This window comes from Oncorhynchus mykiss, chromosome 3 (genome assembly GCF_057628025.1).
Source record: "Oncorhynchus mykiss isolate SJ-2025 chromosome 3, ASM5762802v1, whole genome shotgun sequence".
Taxonomy (NCBI): Eukaryota; Metazoa; Chordata; class Actinopteri; order Salmoniformes; family Salmonidae; genus Oncorhynchus; species Oncorhynchus mykiss.
In genome coordinates this window covers 31,163,385-31,168,977 of record NC_143024.1, presented here as the reverse complement: position 1 = coordinate 31,168,977, position 5,593 = coordinate 31,163,385, and positions in this window count along the sequence as shown.

Sequence of the window (5,593 nt, the reverse complement as noted above, 5' to 3'; positions counted from 1 at the left end):
ACACGCCAGAGAACCCGGTTAAACCGATAATCCTAGACAATTCCACACACTGGCTCACACAGAAGTACACATGCACACATTTACCACAGAGTTCTTAATTGTGGAGTTACAATACTTTAACAAATGATAGCTATCACACACCCAATTCACTCTGCATTTTGTATGAAATAACATTGCAATAGGCCTAAATAGTCTCAAAATAAAAAGGTAGCTTAATAGGGTGAATGTGACCGGATGTTGAATCATTTGAAACAAGTCTTTACTATATTATAGACAGTCATTCAATAAACTGCTTTGATAATTTATCCAAACCATTGTAGTTGTCATTCTGAGCATGTAGTTTTATTATAAGGGTTAAAAAGGAAGCCACTACCACTTTCTGTGATAAAACAAAAGCTCAAAGCATAGTGGTCTCATCTCGCGCTATATCATAATCTAATGTATGAAATCCAACCTGACAATTGTTTAAAAATTGTATGAAACTGCAACAGTTAGACTACAACAGCAGTTCATAATTAGGATGATGAATGTATAGGTTCTTATCTTGGCACCAATCTGGTTACCGCACTGGCCGGATTGGATATGCACGATTTCCCTCATGTTGACAGGTAAAAATGTCGAGACACAAAGAGACAGCGAACCATGAAGACCCAACCGAACTAGTGTGGTCAACGGTTTTGATAATCTGGACACGAGAAAGCTGCCAGCAGCACAAACAAGGATGTCACTTTCATATGGTAATAAGGAAACTTCAAAATAAAAGGCCGCATTTCAAAACATTGTAATGTGGATAACTCATTCAAAAGATATTACATTTTAATCACTGGACACTTCTATTGTGACAACAAGAAAATGCAATGAGTAATTCGATTAAAAAAAAAAAATAAAAAAAATTCCAATAATGAAAAAATACTATGTTGACATTGGTATGTTGAGAATAATGGGTTGTAGAGAGAGAACTTTTCTACCTGTCTCAGCTAAAGTGGAGTGGAAAATACTCAGTAGTGTCTCTACTAACCAGATGTGTAGTTTTTGATGGGATTGTGTTGTACATACCCAGCAACACAGCTTTAAATAGTCTGGTACTATCCATGGTTCTGAAAACAATTCACAAAAAAATGAACAAAAAAAGAAACACAAAGGTCAACTTTTTTTTGATCAAAAAGAAATCTAATTTATTTACAAGTTAAATGTAATGAATATTAACCAGGCTGTTAAGACAGTATAATCAATCACACATTCTGAACAGCAATGGAGAAATGTATTTTCAAGTTGTAGGCCGATATGTGATTCTTATCTATTCAGGTTAGCAGTATACAGCAAAGGCATAGGACTATTACTTAGTTTAAAAAAACAAAGGCAAGATTATTTACAAGCTCTTTGGTCATGATTATGGATCAAGGTCAGCAAAGGGTCTTTTGTAGAGTTTAAAATGTACTACAAGAAACAACAAGGCTACATGGCTAACAGTACACAATATAATCAAGCTTTCAGAACAACAATGGAGAACATTCTTTACAAGTTATAGGCCTCTATGGGTTGCTTTTTCAATCAAGGTTAGCAGAATACATTAAAGGTCCATTAACTAAGTTTAAACCAATAACAGAGACAAGATTGAAAGATAATACATAATACAGAGAGGAGTTCATTATCTATCAAAGTCAGTAGTCATTTTCTGTAGAGTTTAAAATGCAGTACGCAGATAACTCAATTAAAACATACCATCGCATGCCATTGTGACAAAGTGTACCCACACTGCCCTCTAATAAGACTGCTTTAGAGAATAAGTACACATAAACACCATTACCGTCTGACTGTTTTCTAAAATAGGGACACCGATGAGGAAATTCATAGTTTAGTGTCACATCCACCGCAAATCCATACATTGCCAGATACTGTAATTCCAGGTATTTCTGAAGTGGAAGTAGTTTATCCTCTCATTCTCTTTCATATTGGCTTAAGGAATCCATCATTGTAATGGAATGGAATGCAATTACTGCTGCTAACTACAGTTATATGTTGCATATCTATGGCTATAACTGTACAATCTGACTTTAAGTTCACAGGCACTATCACATGATCAAAAGCCACCAATTGTGCACCATTCCAGGCACATTTGGTGTAATCTCTTTGCTGTCACAAAACAATTCCTGACTTGCAAAAGATGCGAGGGAGATGAACACAAATGGTTCCTTCAGATGGGACTTCAAAAGATCATTGTACCTGTCAATTATTCTATCCTTGAACCACTTGTTTCCATGGCTTAATAATCCTCTTTAGTAAGTGGAGATGGAAGAGATTTGGTTGCCTTTGTTTAGAACTCGATGAGTCATTCTTTGTGCATTTGTCAGAGCACAGATGACTTTTGTCTTTTTGAAGAAAATGTCATACTTTGTCATACTTCTCTTATGATACCAGATAGAACACAGCTTGCTTCAGGAGTTCTTGGACCTTCTCTAAGGTAATACCATGCATTGCGTTGAAGAGAAAGAAGTGGGTGGAGTAAGGAGTCACCGGTACTCTGTACTCTGTATTAAATCCAATAATACATTTCAACTGAAGGTGTCATTAAAAAAAATGCGCCCCCATCCCCAACATTAAAACATATTGCACTTAAGCATGCTTTTGTTGCACAGTCACCTTGTTTCGAGAGAGATTTGCATGGTGATCACAACGTCATGCCAGGGCAAGCCCTTATTTTAAGTGTTTTTTAAATCCCCTATTGGAAATATTAAGGGTGTTAAAATTATTGGAACCATTTCCTTGTTTGACAGCTAGATTTCTGGGTTTGTAACATCTCCACTGTGGGGAGATTATTATGTGAGAGTATTTTTATTTGTCAAACAGCAGCCAAGCATCGATCATCATGTCACCAGAATAAGACCCTGGATATTTATTGAAAAGAGCATTAAGCTCATCATTGTGAACTTTCACCACCCTGTGAATTTCATCACCAACCTATTTCATCTGTAGCCTAATAAACTGCATGCTTTCCCATGACGTCATTACATTTCTTATCTGTCATGTACTTTAACCTTACATTTTCACTGCAGCCTAGAGTAGAATTTTGTACTTACTTGAAAACAATAATGCAATGATTCATTGAATTGTGGTGCTGTCGGTTAGTCTAGGTAGGATAACTGTATTGTCCCTAAACAAGATTAATAGGGGAGCTTTTTGAGCTGCATGTCTCATGTCTTCACTGTTCAAATCAAATTGAATTGTATTTGTCACATGCACCGAATACAACCTTACCGTGAAATGCTTACTTACTAGCCCTTAACCAACAATGCAGAGTACAAAAAAAGGTTTGCTAAATAGACTAAAGGACAAATAGTAACACAATAAAATAACAATAACGAGGCTATATACAAGGGTACCAGTACAGAGTCAATGTGCAAGGGTACGGGTAAGTTGAGGTAATTCAGGTAATATGTACAGTTGAAGTCGGAAGTTTACACACACTTAGGTTGGAGTCATTAAAACTAGTTTTTCAACCACTCCACAAATTTCTTGTTAACAAACTATAGTTTTGGCAAGTCAGTTAGGACATCTACTTTGTTCATGACACAAGTAATTTTTCCAACAATTGTTTACAGACAGATTATTTTACTTATAATTCACTGTATCACAATTCCAGTGGGTCAGAAATGTACATACACTAAGTTGACTGTGCCTTTAAACAGCTTGGAAAATTCCAGAAAATGATGTCATGGCTTTATAAGCTACTGATGGGCTATTTTACATCATTTGAGTCAATTGGAGGTGTACCTGTGGATGTATTTCAAGGCCTACCTTCAAACTCAGTGCTTCTTTGTTTGACATCATGGGAAAATCAAAAGAAATCAGCCAAGACCTCAGAAAAATATAAGTATAAACACCATGGGACCACTCAGCTGTCATACTGCTCAGGAAGGAGACGCGTTCTGTCTCCTAGAGATGAACGTACTTTTGGTGTGAAATGTGCAAATCAATCACAGAACAACAGCAAAGGACCCTGTGAAGATGCTGGAGGAAACAGGTACAACAGTATCTACATCCACAGCATAACAAGTCCTATATCGACATAACCCGAAAGGCCGCTCAAGAAAAGAAGAAGCCAATGCTCCAAAACCGCCAATAAAAAGCCAGACTATGGTTTGCAACTGCACATGGGGACAAAGATGGTATTTTTTGGAGAAATGTCCTCTGGTCTGATGAAACAAAAATAGAACTGTTTGGCCATGATGACCATCATTATGTTTGGTTGAAAAAGGGGGAGGCTTGCAAGCCGAAGAACACCATCCCAACCGTGAAGCACGGGGGTGGCAGCATCATGTTGTGGGGGTGCTTTGCTGCAGGAGGGACTGGTGCACTTCACAAAATAGATGGCATCGTGAGGATGGAAAATAATGTGGATATATTGAAGCAATATCTCAAGACGTCAAGGTATTGGAGTGGCCATCACAAAGCCCTGACCTCAATCCTATAGAAAATTTGTGGGCAGAACTGAAAAAGCGTGTGCGAGCAAGGAGGCCTTACAATCCTGACTCAGTTACACCTTCTCTGTCAGGAAGAATGGGCCAAAATTCACCCAACATATTGTGGGAAGCTTGTGGAAGGCTACCCGAATCGTTTGACCCAAGTTAAATAATTTAAGGTAATGCTACCATATACTAATTGAGTGTATGTAGACTTCTGACCCACTGGGAATGTGATGAAATAAACAAAAGCTGAAATAAATCATTCTCTTACTATTATTCTGACATTTCACATTCTTAAAATAAAGTGGTGATCCAAACTGGCCTAAGACAGGGAATTTTTTTCTAGGATTAAATTTCAGGAATTGTTTAAATGTATTTGTATGTAAACTTCTGACTTCAACTGTACATGTAGGTAGGGGTAAAGTGACTGTGCATAGATAATAAACAGAGAGTAGCAGCAGTGTGTGTGAGGGAATGTGGATGTGTGTGTGTGTGTGGTGTCTTCAAAATCCATGTGTGTGTTTTGTGTGTGCCCGTGTGTGTGTGTTGGAGTGTCAGTGTAGCATGTGTGGGTGTGTGCTTAGAGTCCAGTGTGTGTACATCGATCCTGTGCAAGAAAGTCAGTGCAAAAAAAAAAAGAATAAATAAGAATAAAAAAGGGGGTGGATGCAAATACTTATTTCATGCACAATGATACACCTCGCCTCTCCCCTGCGTATTAGCTATTCATATTTTTTCTTGTGGGTTCATATTGAAAATTGATCAGGCTTTGGATGCTTTTATGTGTGGTATGATTGCTAGTTAGCCTATTGCAGATCTTGACAAGCGATCCACTTTCCAGTATTGTCACTATGAATGGTGGATAGAGGACAGTATAGACAGACATTGACCTGTGGTAGTAAAAGTTAGCATGTCGAAAAGCGCAGTGGAAAAGGGAAGTACCAAAACACCTTGACATTGGGGAGGTGCATGCAAGCAGATGAGGAAATGTGGCAAGGATAGAAGAAATAATGCAAAAGAGCGAATGTAAACCATTGAAAAAATGCACTACCCTCCCCTGTGCCCAATAAAAAAACACAACCCTCCTCAAAGCAAAAAGGTAGACAACCCTCCCCTATGTTGCCCCCCGC